Raw genomic sequence first — 13,874 nt, 5'->3', positions numbered from 1 at the left:
AGGGAATGCACCAGGGAGATAAGGGGCTGGTGGGGAGCCAGTGGCCGGGGAAGGCGGCTCGCCCGCCACCGTCTATCGCCCGATGCAGCTGCATCCGCCCAGGGACATCTGCTCAGCAGGAAGTGCTGCGAGCCAGCCTTTCCAAGGAAAAGGGGTTTGTTTGTGCCTGGCTTCCCTCTCTGACCACTCCTGGGGGTCCCCAGACTTGGGGTAACCTACCCTGCAGCCACCCTAGCCCCTCGTTTCCTCAGCCATGGGCTGTAAGGAGCATAACCACCGGTTGTTGCCGCTGGGAAGCAGATCCAGTGGCTTTGTGGCTTTCTCACAACTTCCATACAGAAAAAAAAAATGTATCTTCCATTAAAAGAAAAAAAAAAAAAAAAGTAAAAATCCTGTTTTCCTTGCTGACAGATTCATTCCTGCTTTGTAGCATTCAAAGGGAAACCAGCCCCTACTGCTTATCATCCTGCTCGCCTTGTGCCTCCGGCTCCGAAAAATCACCGGCTTGGCTTAAACAATGGGAGACTTTGGGATGCAGCATCACTCCTCCAGATGCTTTAAGGTTTTGGGGCTACTGGGTGGTCAAGCTTCCAGGTTTTTTTTGTAATGGAGAGTCTGGAAAGTTTTTAAATTGCAATGCAGAGATGGCCACGTACTGGCCTGTCTCTGAGTGTTGGTGTTTTGGGGTGTATGGAGATGTTGTCAACATCCCCATGGAAGTAGCATCAGAGATGAGTCCTGCCAGCCTCACCCGTGACAAGTGGGAATTCAGTGGGTGATGCTGAGCAAAATCCCCTGAGCTACCCTGGGGTTCACAATAGGTTCACATTCCTCTTATCCCTTCTAAACCTTGGGGAGCTTGTTGGCCCTCCCCATCCCACAGACTACAACTGCCTGAACAGGGATCTTTAATAACAGTGGGAATTTAATTAGCTTGCATTGCACTTCCAACACCTCATGTCTCTTCAAAAAGCAATGGGAGCTAACAGCAGTGCAGTGCAGCCTGCCCCCGCTCCAGCACGAGGCTTGGATGAAGACCCTAGCCCTGGGGCTGCTTTTGGAATCTCACCTAGGCCAAAATGCCCTGACATGGGGCTCTGGCCACATGGAGGTCAGTGCTGATCTGTGCCATACCAGGCCATGCCACGGGGAGCCACAGCCTCGTGTCGGGTGAGATCTGGGGTTTGTTACAAGGTCCAGATGCGCTGCAGCAGCAGGGGACATTGTGGCTGTCTCTGGCCACCTGCATCGTTTCCAAGTTCCCAGGCTAAAAGCAGGGCTTGTTATCAAGAGCAAAAAATGTGCCACCTCTGTTGTATTTCATTTCCCTTTCTCCACCTCTTCCCTGCCCGCTGTGCATTGGAGATAACAGCTCTGCACTGAAGCCGGAGTGCAAGGCCGGCAACGGCCTCACCAGCCCTATCGCTGCCTTGCCGGCCGCAAGGAAATCAGGAAGTTTGCAGAGATATTTGGCCAAAAAAATAAACATTTCTCCTGCCAAGAGCCTAACGGGCAGCCCAGCGAGCCCGCAGCAATCTGCACAGCTCCCTGGCTGCAGCCTTCCGGACTGCGGTGCCCGTCGAGCCGCCAGGGCTCCGCCGCCTTATCCCGGCGCCTTATCGGCGGCTGCCCCGTGCCTGGGATGTGCCCAACGTTGCTGCAGGTTTGGGGACAGGGACCCCAGCACAGCTCCCACCCACAGAGAACCAGCACAATGGGTGCAGCACCGACAGCGTGCCCCAAACCCTGCCCTCATGCCCATCCTTGGCACATCCCTGAGCCATGTGTTGGTGCCAGGAGTGGGCAGGGGGCTGTGGCCAGAGCGCAGTGCCAGTGGGGAGCGGGATGTATGAGGGGAAGCAAGGCAGAGGGCCAGTATTGTTCATGCTGGTGACTCAGCCAGCTCTGCTTTCCTGCCCACACCAGGCACAGCCCAGTAGAGCCCCCCGGGTCTCTCAGAGTCACCACTGCCCCTCAGCCTTGGTGCCCTGGGGATGCTCCAGCACAGGGATGTGGGATGCTCCATCCCGACAGAGCCTCCGCACTGCAAATGATCAGCAACACTCGGAGAACCTGTGAGGTCAGATGTGAGCTCCTGACCCCAGAATAAGCAAAAACATGCAGTTTAAACAGAGGATTGAAATGCTGTAAATAAAACATCCTCAGAGCTGATTGTTATGAAATGGTTAATTGCAGAGTGGGCTCTGAAGGGGTCCCCATGTTGACAAGCCATGGGGTTGGCCATGCCCTTGCTCCCCTCTCCCGTCAGTTGGTCCCCACTGGGATGCACCAATGGGCACCAGCCCTGTGACACCCTTGGAGAGCATCTGCCTGCTCAAGGCTGTGTTTGGCATTGGGGTGAGTCACCAGAGCCACAGCATGCCACTGGGCAAGTAACCTGGGCAGGTATCCTTCACTATCACCTTCCTCCCGCCGCTGTCTCTCTTACCTTGGTCGGTCCTGCCTTGTGCCCTGGCACAGGAGAGGTGTCTGTCCGGTTTGGGGTGTCCCGAGGGGATGGGTGTCAGCACCCCAGTGCTGTGAGCTCCACACAGGCTAGCGCAGCCAGACTGGCCCCACGTGTCAGCACAGGAGCTGGGGACGGAGATGCTGAGCACTGTCGGGGTGTGGGGTGTCCTGCCCGTTCGGCGCCTGCCCCACCGCCAGGGCCGTTCATGTGACAGCCAGGGCCGTGGTGGCAGCAGAGCCGTGTCCCATGGCGAGGGGAAGGTGAACAGCTGCCGGGCAGTGATAATGCGGCGGGTGGGGGTGGCCGGGCAGCTGCGCCTGTGTCCTTCCCCAACAGGAACCATCTGTGACCAAGCCCAGCTCTGCCTTCCCTATCAGCCATTCCGGTCTGACTTTCCAACAACTTCCCCTTCGTGCCGGCTTCACTTCCTCACTGCGAGGGGCCGGCGCGGTGCAGCTCAGCACAGGCAGCTCCGTGCAGTGTGGGCACAGCAGGACCAGCACGGTATGGCATAGCTGTCACGGTGCACCTTGGCACAGGTAGCACCATGCAGGGTGGCACAGCATAGGCAGCATGGCATGGCTGTCCATTTGCACCCTGGCACAAACAGGGGGCTCACCCCCCTCTTGCTACAGCCCCTTTTCCTGGGGACATCCAGGATGTCTCCCAGCTGCTGCTGCCCCCCTGATCTGCAGCATCTCCCTGACCTTCTCAGCACTTGGGGTAACACCCCGTGCAACCCATCCCTGCACCTCCAGACAGCCCCCACAATGCTGGGGCTCGGGCTCCCGAAGAGCCTCCAGCGAGAGAGAAACAACTTGTTAGAAACCCGAAAGGCAGTTCTGGGCTGCAAGTGGGAGGGAGGAAACGTGTCCTAAAAATACAGCAGCGCCTGCACGGTCCCCGAAGGTGGCTGAGCAGATGGCGTGTCTCGGCGGCCACCTGGGCTCCCACAGATGGCACCCAGGGCTCCCCACTTCATGCCCCCCGCCCACGGCTCCAGAGGGCGGGGAAGGGACTGTGGGGTGTAAGTGGGGAGGAGGGTCCCAGAGTATGGAGGTGTGGGGGTGCTGTGCTGCAGGGCCACAGGAGCAGGGCAAAGAGGGGTGTAACCAGCAGATTCTCTGCCCTCTGGGTGCAGCCCAGAGCTCCGGGGGAAACTGAGCATGGTCTGAGTGCTGCAGGGAGATGAGGGGAAGCCCCAGCACGGGGCTGATGTGCCAGCGGAAAGGGCCATACACTACAAACCACAGTCCAACCCATCCAGGACTTTGTGCTCAGGGCGAGACACCAAAACTGCCGGCAGCACAGCTCTGCTCCGGACACACATCCTGCATCCCGGCAATGCTGGGGCATCCCAGCTCCATCCTATCCACCCTGGCGCCTGAGCCCCACCAGCAGATGCAGAGCAGCCTGACCATATGGATTGAGGGCTGGCAGAGGTTTTGGCAGGGTTTCCATCTGTGTTTCAGGCTCTTGCTTCTTCCCCTTTTATTTCTGACTGGCCCAGGTGGGCACGGTGTCATCGCTTGGGGTTTTGCCAAGCTGCCCTGCTGCGAGGGCAGGCCTCACCAGGGGAGACAGAAAGTGGCCACTTCTGGGGAGTGTCCCAGGGCAGCAAGTCAAAACCAGAGGGTTTCAGGGCCAGCCAGGAAAATCCCACCCAGCTGCGGCCCTGTGTCCCCATGTCACCCGTGTTGGAGGGTTTTCTCTGCCAGCAAACAGGCAGCACCTGCCCAGGCAGCTGCAGTTGCAGGGCTGCCAGGGCACGGGGAATGCCCCAATGTGAGGGGAACCTCTGGGGTCCCGAGGTTTGACTCAGTGTGGGGGGAACCCTGAGGTCCTGATGTCTGGCTTAGTGGAGGGGGGAACTGCTGGGATCCAGAGTTCTGACTCAATGTGGGAGGAACCCCTGGGGTCCTAGGGTCTGGTTGTGTGTGTGTGGGAAACATCTGGGGTCCCAGGGTCTGGTTCAGCCTGGAGAGGAACTCCTGTGGGTACAAGGTCCATCTGGCATGGGGAAAACTGGAGTTCCAGGTTTTGTCTAGGTAAGAGGGGAACATCTGGGGTCCCAGGGTCTGGTTCAGTGTACAGGGAATCCCTGGGGGTTCGGGGTCCATCCTGGCATGGGGGAACCCCTGGGGCATGAGGTCTGCCCTGTCACAGGTGGCCCCCTCCCACCCACGCTCCGGGGAGCCCGCCGGGGCTCCCTGCCTGTTTCTCTCTGAGTCAGAGCCGCGTCCGCTGCCGAGCATAAACTTCCCCCTGGTAAAGGAGAAGCAGGATGGGCTCCCACCACCCCCACACTCAGAACAAGGTGGGGGAAGGAAGGCAGAAAGTCCTGGGGGCAGCCGGGGTCCCAGTGCGGCTCCGACCAGCCCCCTTCGCACTTAGCAGAGCTGCGCCAGCCCCGCGCTCGGTGTGACATGGCAGAAGGCACGGCATGGAACGCTTCCCTGTGGCTGGGGAATGCCCCGAGCCCATGTGCCCCACTGCCTGCAGCACCCCACTGCCTTCCCCTTTCCATTTGAGAGTGAGGGGTGGGGGAACCGGAGGGGAAAGGCAGCGGCAACAATAACCGGTGAGCAAAACATCACCGGCTGCCGGAACCAAAAAGAAACCATCACCTTCCAAAATGGGATGGGATGGGAAGGGATGGGGCCACGGACTCGCCGTGTGGCTAGGAAGTGGCTTTTATACCTAAATCTGCTTCTTCCAGTCCAGGGAAACGGGGATACAGGAGCAAAGGCAGAAGCTGGGGATGGGAAAGAGCGACGGCCAAGCCGAGGAGATGGGAGCTGCCGAGAGTTCACATGGAACACAAAGACAAATTCTTTAAGAAAAAAAAAGGGGGGGGAGAAGAAATCAAAGGGATGTGGAGAGGAAGATAAGAGGGAAGACAGAGCAGGGAGACGGAGGGAGCAGAGAGGACGCGGGCAGAGGGAGGCAGGCGGCGCGGGGAGGCGAAGCGGGAGCCGGGGGAGCTGTCTGGCGCGTCCCTATCGCCTCTCTCCATCGCGGGAGCCCAACCTCAAGTAGTTTTTCACTGAGATTGGAGTGATCAGGTAGGGCTGCCCTCGGCGGCAGCTGCGGGGCTGTGAATAAGCACCTGCTTATCTCTGCCCAGCGGCTGTGCGCGGCTGCAGATTGCGGGGGGACGGGAGCTGGCTGCCGGCTGCGATTTCCATATCAGCGCCCTGCAGCCGCCTGCGCCAAATAAACACAACAGCCCCACGGACAAAAGGTTAATTATCAATTTTCAGAAAGGGAGAGAGAGGGGAGGGGGAGAGGGGAGCTGAGCGGCAGTCGGCAGCCGCGGGGATGCGCAGCCGGTCCCTGATGGGGTGCTGGGCTCTGCGCCCCGGGCACTGCGTCCCTGAGCATTCCCGGGGCTCTACCAGCACTTCAGGGGCTGCGGGGAGGGGGACGGGGATGGGGATGGAGGTCGGAATGAGGATGGGTACAGAGACGGGGATGGGGACAGGAACAGGTATAGGGTTGGAAATGGGGATGGGACAGAGATGGAAATGAGGACAGATATCGGGATAGGGACAGTGACAGGGTTAAGGATAGAGAAGGTGATGGGGATGGGGACAGTGCCTCTCACAGTGCCCTGGTTCAGCCCTGATCGGGCAGAGGCAGGGCTGGAAGAAGGCACATCCTCCTCCTCCTCATGGGCCTACAAGTCCCTGCTGGTTCCACTTCCCACAGCCACATTTCTGTATTCAACAGCTTCCTCCTCTTATCAGAGCAACCATGGGCTCCCAGCTTGGCTGGCCCAGGGGCTAGGAGAGATAGGGAGGGAAGAGGTGCCCTGATGGCCCCTTGGGGAAGGGAGAGGTGGATGGTGGGCATTCCCCTGCTTGTAGGTTAGACCAGGTGAAACCATCAGGGATCCTCATGGGCCTTAATCCCTGGGTTTGAACTCAGGATTTGTCCTTCTCTCCTGCCACTCAGGAACAGGTTGTTAAAGGGGGCTAGGAGTGATGCTGCTGCCCTAATGTGACCCACTCTGTGCCCCATATTCACTCAGGGCTGGAAAACTGCTCTCCTGCTGCAACCATCCCTGCTCCAGGATGGCTTTCCCATTCTGCAGGTCTCTCTGGCCAGGGAGCACTGTCCCACATGTGCTCATGATGTTCCTGGCTCCCACAGGGAAACACAGAGCCCAAAAGTGCTTCAAAGGGCAGCAGCCTCATGGCCAGGAAGTCTTGAGCCCACACAGCACCAGATTTAGCCACAGACATACTCCTAAAAATAGCCAGGAGCTGGGAGGCTGGAGAGCTGCATCTGCTGGCACAGGGAGTAGACACAGAGCTCCAGCCCTCATCCCATGGGGTTGGGGTGCATGGAGCAAAGTGCACAGAACCAGCCCCAGAATTGTTTGGCTGCAGGAGAGTTTGGAGCTACCAGTGTGGAAGGATGCAATCCTGTGCCAGCCTGATGCCAGGGCCAGGAGGACACTGGGATGGAGACAAGATGCTCTTGGTCTTGGTTTTAATCCACTGGGGAATTGAATGTGCAGCTGTGGATAAGGATATCCATGGAATATTGAGGGTTGATAATATTTAGCACCTCAGCAAGGCTTTAATGTAGTCAGGGTTTTGCACCTCTTGCCTGATGGATGCTCCTGGATCCTGGAGCAGTGAGGAGCTGGGTTTCCCTGGGGGTTTTGGGGTGAGAAGCTGGGGTAAGAGCCAGGATCCAGAAAACTGTGGTGCCTGGTGGGGATCACTACGGTCTCTGGTGTAGCTCCAACCTGCCCCACATCCCAGGAGGGGTCTGATCTCCAGCTGGCAGACCATGCTAAAAATACCAGGATAAATATATGAGGGAATGCAGGCGGGATGTGAGCATCTCAGGCTGGAGCAGCCAGCCTTCCCCAGCTTTGCCCAACCCCCCCCAAATAACCCCAGCCCAAAATCCTAACCCAAGGCCCATCTGGTGTCCAACTGATGAGCACAGATGTGTTTGGGATTTCCGAGCCGGCTGGCAGCCGTTCAGACCTGTCGCAAGCTGCACCTGCTGCAGGATATTTTCCCTTCTGGATTTAATTCCCACTCCCTCAGAAGCCCCAGGCACCCCCCAGGGCTGGGTGTGCAGCAGGAGACCCCCCCAAAGTGATGACCTTCCTGCCCCCTGCCTGTCCCTGTCATAAATATGGATGTGGAAGCAGGAGAGGGCATAATTAAACCCAAACAGGGAGACTGGCACAGGGGAGAGAGGCCCAAATCTCAGCCCCTCTCCAAGGAAATGCCTGGAAGAGGGGGTGGTGTCACAGCCGCTCTCCCCTGGGATGGGTTTCACCACCTCCAGTGTTTTTTGGGAAGGTCAAAGGGGATTTCTCAGAACATCCCCAGCCAGCCACAGCCACAGAGACCTGAGCCTTTCAGTGCAGGGAATGAGCTCAAGAGATGCTCTGGATCTTGGAAACTGGCCAGGGTGTTACCCAGCCCCCCAGTTCCTCCCCTTGCCCCAAATTAACGCACCATTATTATGTTTTAACAAGGCTCTCCCAGCTCAGATGTTGACCCCTGTGATGATCGTGGAGCCTGCGGAGGGAATAAACAGCAAATCCCCTTTTAAATGAAGGGCTCGCTGAGGGATTAGGAGTGAAGGGGTGGCCTGGGGCCCCCCCAGGTCCCCCCCCGGGGGCTGCCTGTGCAGATATGCGGGGCAGGAGAGGCCTCGTCTGTCCGTCTGGCCCGTCTGAAGTGGTCCTGGGCGATAGGGAGTGATTAGGATTAGACACATCCAGGATGAGAGTTTTTTCACCAGATAGGGATGATAATGGGACCCATGGGGAGGATTATGGTCCCGTCTCTCCAAGAGAGCTGCCATCTGCATATCTGTCTCCTGACGTGTCTGCTCCCCCGACATGCCCAGCCGGACTCTCTCTTGTCCGTGCTGGATCCTGGGATGGCAGCACTGACCCGTTGCACCCATTAAGGCTGGATATCACACCCCATCTCCACCAGGGAATGTGGGAACAAAGGCTTGTGGGTATCCAGGGTGGAATATGTGCTGTTCTGGACACAAGCACAGCACCCAACATCCCTGCATCCCTGGGATTCTTAACATCCCTTCACATCCCTTGGAAACCCAGCATTCCTGCACCCCAGGATATCCAGTATCCCTGCAGTGCTCATCATCCCTGCACATTGCTGGGACACCCAGAACTCCTATTGTCCCAGGGTGCTCAGGCATCCCTGAATCCTCAGGACACCCAACATCCCTGCATTCCTGGAATGCTCAGCATCCCAGCATCCCAACATCTCTGCCACCTGGGGCACCCAGCATCCCTGTACATCTCTGGGGCACCCAGCACTCCTGTATCATCAGGATGCTCAGGGATCCCCTCTTGTGTCCTGGTTTAGGGCCATTCCACGCATCCAGGATGCTGGCAATGGGACAGGATGACATCTCCCTGTGAACACGACATGAGGCTCCCCGTCCTTTGACATTCCCACCCTTTGACTTCCCCATCCCTGGAGTGAGACGAACGCTCCCATCCCCGCTGCCACAGGGAAGAGAGTGGGAAGTGAGCTGTGAGAACTGGCCTGTTCCCATCACCCGGCATCCCACTCCCTCCCGGCAGCATATTTCCCTGCTGAAGTCAGAGCCACCCAGCAAACCACCGTCTCCTGCCAAGCCCAAACATTTCCTATTTGGGATGTACACGCCACATCCTCGGCTGTGACACTGTCCCGGGGCGGCACAGGCTGGGAGCACACGCGTGTGCACGGCTGGAGCATCCCAGGGAAGGTTGGAGCTGTTTTGCCTGCCATAATTATGGAGAGAGAGAGAGAGAGAGAGTGGCGTTTCGAAGTTTGGATAAAACCTTAATTGAAGTCTTGGCTGGTGTTAATTATATTAAAGGCAGAGTGAGCAATGGGCTTTTTATTAGTTAATGAGGATTTTCATTTTCCAGCAGAGGAGCCCTTTGATGTTTCCAGGACTAATGGCTGTTAAATTCAACTTATTTGCTTTGCCAGTGGTGGAGGGTGATGGGGACTGGGGGCTGCTCCGGCCATGGTGCCCAAAGCACTGGGAGCCACCAGCCACTGCAGTGAGAGATAAAGATGCTCACACCCCATCCTACCAGACTCATGGGGGAACAAGGACTCATGGCCACTGAGGTGAGAGATGTGCTGATTCTGCACGTGAACCCAGCACCCAGCATTCCTGTGTGTCCCTGGGGTACTCTGGCAGCCCTCTGCACAATCCTGGGACATCCAGCATCCCTGCATCCATGGAATGCTCAGCATCTTTACATTCCCAAGGTACCCGGCATCCCTGCATCCCCGGGATGCTCAGCATCTTTGCACAACCCTGGGGTGCCCTGCATCCCTGCATTACCAGGACACCCAGCATCCCTGGGGCACCCAGCACCCCATGGCTATCTAGCATCCATTCAGTTTGTTCTGCTCCCCACATGGATTATTCCAGACTCTTTCCAAAACCCATTCCAGGCTGCATCCCTCCTCCTGCAATTAGCATTTATTATGATTATTTTGCATTCATTACCCACCGAGCCAGCGTTCTACCCCATCTCAAATCACGTGCAAATCCCTTTGCATCATTTTTCCCAGTCTTGGAGGGGAAGGGCTGCAGAAACAGTTTGCAGTGAATATTCCAGGATCGGGGAGCGATGCCGGCGGTGCCGGTCCCGGGCCCCAGCCACGTGGCCACACGGCTGCTCCCCAGCTGGATGATTTGTAGCATTAATCAAGGCCCAGCATACTTTGAATTTCAAATGCTGGCAGGGAAGAGCCAGGCAGGAATGTGGGCTTTGGGGAATATTCAGGAAGAAAAAGGTTTATCCTCAGCCTCACTGCAGCCCACATGGGGTGCCACCGTGAAACCCCGTGGCATTCCAGTGGTTTTACCCCATGGCAGAGCCCCAGGGAGCCCAGCAGCTACTTTAGGAGTTTTTGGGGTGCCCTGTGCTGCCCCATGGTGGGGTCGGTGGCAGAGGTGACAGGACCCTCTGCATCAGACCCACGACAGCAGTGAGAGATGTTCATGGGCTGGGGGGCAATGCGGCCCCCCAAGGCTGGGTCAGCAGTGGTTGCCTCCCCCCCCAAACGGCAGCTCAGCCCCTCCTGGGGGGCCACACTGTGTGTGGCTGCCGTGGGGCAGGAGGGGAGGGAAGGGAGGGCTCTTTAGTGGTAATTACCCCTCGTCCTTCCCCGTCAGGCTGGATGGAGGGAGCTGGGGGGGACACAGCTTAAGCTATCAATGGTCCTGCCTTGATGGGAATAAAATATGCACTGAAAGACATGAAAATGGAGTAAATAAAAGAGATAAAAATGGAACGATCAAGCCAGCAACTTCTCCTCCTCTGATTAAAAAGAGAGAGTGGGGGGGGGAGAGGGGATGCGCTGAGCCCTTGAAGAGGCAGCTGCTGCCGCAGCCGCAGCCCTGATAAAGGGGCTGAACAGCCTGTTTGGGAGAGATAAAGTGAAGTCCCAGCGTTTCCTGTCCTCAATCCAAGCCTTACCATCAATATTAATACAGCCTGACAAACTGGTGTTTAAGATAGAATAAATATAGACTGGTGCTGCTATTACCTAGACCTTATTAATCTGCTTGGAGGCATTTAAATGCCGTTAAAAATATGGAGTTTACTTGCTGGCACTTCAATAGCTTTACAATCCATCAGCGTTTTGTTTTCCACCCTCCTCCTCCCCTTCCTGAGGTGTTGGCTGTGGGTGCCCACTGACCTGTGCTGCTCTGGGTCAGGAGAGAGGAGCCAAGGGGAGAACTGAGGCGGGAGATTTGCTGAAGGATGATGATGATAGCCAGGAGAATGTCTGGGGGCAGCAGGGCATGGAGACACAAACCCTCAGAACCAGCTGAAACAGCATCCCAGAACTGGAGCACCTGGACCCACGTGCCCACATGAGTGGAAAATTCACCTGCATGCTCCTCACTAGGAGAAACTTGGGGATCCCATCTCCAGGGATGCTGGTCTCTCAGGTGCAGCAGCCAGAGCCCCAAAATAGAACAGTCCTCCATGGAGCCCTAATTAGCCAGGGCCTCATTAGTGAGATGGACAGGCATTGAGCAGGTGCTTGGGAAGCTGATCCCAGTCCTGTCTCCTCTCCTTTGCTCCTGGTCCTGCAGCATGAATGTTATGCCATGGCACCCACATGTTCCTCCCCTGCCAGCCCCATACTAGAGACACTGCTTGGTCCCTGGCACCCTTCCCTGGGTCATCCTGTTCCCTCAGCACCCACAGGGTGGGAAGAGCAGCCCAGGATCTGTGAGTACCAGGTGCATGGCAGGGCCACCATGGTATGGAGATGTGCCCATAGCTGCCATGCACATGGCAGTGGGAATCCTGATCCAGGGGTGGATCCATGGATGCCCCTGGTCAGGACCAGTGGGTGCCATGTACATGACAAGGCTATTGTGATTTGGGGCAGGATCTATGAGTGCCAGGTTCATGGCAGGGCCAACACCAGCATGAGGATGGATGCATGGGCGCCAGGTGCTAGTGGGGTCAGTGTGGTGTGGGGCAGGACCTGTGGGTGGCAGGTGCATAGAAGGGTGCACCTTGGTCTGGGGCAGGGTCCACGGGTACTGGGTGCATGGTAGGGGCACCTCAGTGTGAGGATGGATCCATGGGATCCACGGTTGCTGGGCACATGGGTGTAGGGATGGATCCATAGATGCCAGGGCGCATGGCAGGGACACCCCAATACGGATCAGGAACCTGTGGGTGCCGGGTCTCATGGCAGGGTCTAGAGCAGGACCAGTGGTTGCCAGGTACATGGAAGGGGCACCCCAGGACAGGACAGGATCCATGGGTGCCAGGGGCATGGCAGGGTGTGGGGCAGGACCAGTGGGTGCCACGCACGTGGCAGGGCCACCACCCCTGGCGGTGTCGGGCACAGATGGAGCGAGCGGGCACGCGTGGGGCAGCGCCGGCGCGGGCGGCGGGAGCGGCGCTCATTAGACGTGTATTATTCATCGGCAGCTTCTGTCGCCTGCCATCTGCTCCGGCTGCGCCGCGGGCGGGCGGCAGCAGCCGAATGGGGCTGACGCGGCCCCGCTCCTGCTGTCACACCTGGGCTGCCACAGGAATCGGCACCGTGCCGGGGTGGCACCCACGTGGCGGCTCGTGGGGTGTGGGATGCCCCTGCTACCCCCTGGGATGATGGTCCATAGGGTAGGTGCCTCGAAGAAGGAAGAGTTTGCACCCCCTTGGTCATGCCATGGCTGCCCTGGCCTGTGGCACACCTGGCACCCAGTCCTGGGCAGAATCGGGCCCTTCCCATTGAAGAGGCATCTCTGAGCTGCTGCCCAAACCTGCGGCTGGGCTGTGCATCCACACCCAGAGCAGAACATTCCTCCTTGGAGCATAGCAGCCAAGTTCATCCTGCATCCAAGCAACACCTTCATCCCCTCACCTTTTAATTAAAACCCTTGGTGAACTTTATAATGAGAGCATGGCATCCCTCTGGGCTCTCCAGTGACCCGCTGGTGTGGGAGGTGAGATCCCAGCATGAGGGATGTGCATGATCCCTGTGTCCCCTCCTGGTTCCAGCCCTCAATTGCATGCCACAGCTCACACAGGAGGCCAGGAGCGCTTGCCAGACCAGGAGCTTGATGCTCTAAATTGATAATTGCCAGGTTTTAATTACTCAGCAGCCAAATGACCTTTTGCATCTGCCAGTGAGGCCATGAAACATCTCCCTGAGTGGGAGCACACATGCAGAGGGAATGTGGCGGGGCTGACACTCCATCAGCTTCACCCAGATGGGGTGACAGGGACAAGGACAGGATGAAAACAGGACCGAGGTGTCCAGGGGCAAAGACCCTTCCACATCCCTGAGGAGAGCTGGGTACTACTATCCATGGACTGGCCTTGGCCTGGGAGGGAGCATCCCTGGGGCAGAGCCATGGTGCAACATCCCTGGGGCAGAGTTGATACCCTGAGCCTGGCATGGAGCAGGATCCCTGGGACAGAACTGGCACTCTGGGCTTCAACCTGGCACAGGGTGCAGCTTCCTGCACATGTAGGGTCTCCTTTGCTCTCCCAAGCTGCCCCTGGAGCAACCTCATGCCTCCTTTTTCCCTTTCCTCCTGGAAATAAGGCACCACAGCTCAGCAGAGGCTGGTGCCAGCCCACAAACCGGGCACAGCCCCTGCCTGCACCTTGCTCCACGTGCTCCCGCCCGCTGCCAGCCTTCACCTCTCCCTCCCGCGGAAAGGAGCCCTTCTCCTGGTGATAATTACGGAAAAGTTCAGTGCTGAGAGAGACGGGGGGAGGGATGTATTAAAATGCATGCGCACAGCTTGGGCCTCGCAGCAGATGTTGGCATAATTAGAGAGGAAAAAATTATGAAATTAATTTGTGGTTCAATGTAAATTTTGGCGTTGGGGGGAAAGCCAG

General features: G+C 57.6%; 1 protein-coding gene across 1 annotated transcript in view; it reads right to left on the bottom strand.

Annotated features, from left to right (window-relative positions):
* The window catches only part of CBFA2T3 (CBFA2/RUNX1 partner transcriptional co-repressor 3), a 28,744-nt gene extending 26,186 nt beyond the window's left edge, over positions 1-2,558 (bottom strand). Inside the window, exon 1 of the mRNA XM_050311606.1 lies at positions 2,450-2,558. The gene's annotated coding sequence lies outside the window, so the exon portion shown is untranslated. The remainder of the gene's footprint in view (positions 1-2,449) is intronic.
* Positions 2,559-13,874: the final 11,316 nt, after the last annotated feature.

The sequence above is a fragment of the Myiozetetes cayanensis genome, unplaced genomic scaffold (assembly GCF_022539395.1).
Source record: "Myiozetetes cayanensis isolate MyiCay16 unplaced genomic scaffold, myiCay2020 scf16, whole genome shotgun sequence".
Lineage (NCBI taxonomy): Eukaryota > Metazoa > Chordata > Aves > Passeriformes > Tyrannidae > Myiozetetes > Myiozetetes cayanensis.
This window is presented reverse-complemented; position numbering and strand designations above follow the sequence as displayed.